Source organism: Balaenoptera ricei, chromosome 11, assembly GCF_028023285.1.
Source record: "Balaenoptera ricei isolate mBalRic1 chromosome 11, mBalRic1.hap2, whole genome shotgun sequence".
NCBI lineage: Eukaryota > Metazoa > Chordata > Mammalia > Artiodactyla > Balaenopteridae > Balaenoptera > Balaenoptera ricei.
This window is the reverse complement of record NC_082649.1, coordinates 102159739-102161649: the sequence shown is the minus strand read 5'-3', so window position 1 is coordinate 102161649 and position 1911 is coordinate 102159739. Positions and strand designations below refer to the sequence as shown.

Sequence of the window (1911 nt, the reverse complement as noted above, 5' to 3'; positions counted from 1 at the left end):
CACGGGCTCTAGGCGTGCGGGATTCAGTAGTTGTGGCTCGCACGCTCTAGAGTGCAGGCTCAGTAGTTGTGGCACGCGGGCTTAGGTGCTCCGCGGCACGTGGGATCTTCCCGGACCAGGGCTCGAACCTGTGTCCCCTGTATTGGCAGGCGGATTCTTAACCACTGCGCCACCAGGGAAGTCCCTGTATTTTTATTTTACATATACACACACATACAGTTGGCCCTCCATATGCACATGTTCTGCATCTGCAGATTCAACCATCCACAAACCGAAAATATTTGGGAAAAAAATTCCAGGACGTTCCAAAAAGCAAAACTTGAATTTGCTGCACTCCAACAATTGTTTTTTTTCCTGCAAAAAGCTTTATTGTTTCCATTTGGTCTGCGGTCTGGGAGAGGGCTCCAGGCTGGTTAAAAAGCTGCCTAGTGACAGCAGGCAGAAGCCCTGGCACCAGGGGGTTGTCAGAGGGGTCGTCAAAGGCCGCTGGGCTCCGGAGGCTCCTAGTCGTTGAGGAGGGTGATCCTTTCAAAGAGATACTCGTCCAGCCCAACCTGGGAGCCGGCCAGCCTGCAGAGGTTAGTCAGGTGGTCGCCCTTCTTCCTGATGAGTCTCACCTCCTCATCCAGGAAGTGGCTCTCCAGGAAGTCACAGAGATGGGGTCTGCGTGGGCAGAACTCAGAGCATGCAGATCCAAGAGGGCTCGGTTCAGGTTCTTCTCCAGGACTGTGGCGACTTCCACAGTGTTCAGGTTTTACCCCACTCATCTTGGGACGGCTTCTGCGTGTCCTGGAAGCGTGTACGGCAGCCACGCCGGTTTTGCATCTGCAAGAGACACTCTGCAGCCTCGCGTTTCTCCCACCCCAACTTGCCCAAGAAGTGGTCCACGCCCTCCAGAGCCACGTGGTCTCTGTGGAACTAGAAGCCCAGAGAGAGCTGGGTGTGGGAGGCGCGCAGGCGCGCGTTGACCGGGTGGTCGATGGCGGCCTCCACCGCAGGGAAATAATCCTGAGGAACGTGGGAGCTCCGCTGATCCTCAACAAGGAGAGAAACTCCGAATATGGCGTTGGTTGTTCCCTGAAGCCGAGGCTGGCTGAGAGGTTGGTGCCTAAGGTTGTGGCTGGGAAAAAAGTTGGAGGGTGGTTGGAGGCTGGAAGAAGGGGTATCCCTGGCGGTGTTCTGTCCAAACACCGTAGAAGCTACAGACAGATTCCCGGGACTGCCGGTGCACTGCCCCTCCAACAAGCATTTACACAGCATTTACGTTGTATTTACAGCTATTTATATAGCATTTACATTTTATTAGGTATCATAAGTAATCCAGAGAGGATTTAAAGTATACGGGAGGATGTGCCTAGGTTATATACAAATAGTAGGCCAACGCGTATGTAAGGGGCTTGAGTATCTGTGGATTTTGGTATCCACGGGGGTCCTAGAATGAATCCCCCATGGATACTTAGGTACAACTATATACATATAATACCTCTGTTCCTCTCAGTCCAGATTAGTAAAATGCAAGCTTTTGTGCATTTCCCATGTATCAAATGACCTGCTCCATTAGGCAAAAGCCACACTTAACATTTCTTTCTGAAACAGACCCTTTGGGCCACATGCAAGCGCTAAGGGGACACGCCTTCAGAGATTCTTAGAAGCCTGTGGTCTAGCTGAGAGGCTCTACCTACGCCGTACCCTGAAATGCATCTGAGGTCTCAAGAAAGTCTCTTGTATCTGCATCCTTGATCTCATCTTGACCCGAAGGCCACATTTCACGGGAAGCACCCTGTATTTGATCTTTGCCACCAGGTTCCTTCCCTCCCCCAGGTTCTTATTTCCTTTGAGACTCTTTATTGGGCTGTAGATGTTGGGAATGAGAAACGGTCTTATTTTCCAACCTAACAAGCTTGAGGCAAG

The 1911-nt window shown here is 51.5% G+C and overlaps 1 pseudogene; it reads right to left on the bottom strand.

Annotated features, from left to right (window-relative positions):
* Window positions 1–503: 503 nt before the first annotated feature.
* LOC132375356 (ferritin light chain-like) lies at window positions 504–1260 on the bottom strand (annotated as a pseudogene).
* Window positions 1261–1911: the final 651 nt, after the last annotated feature.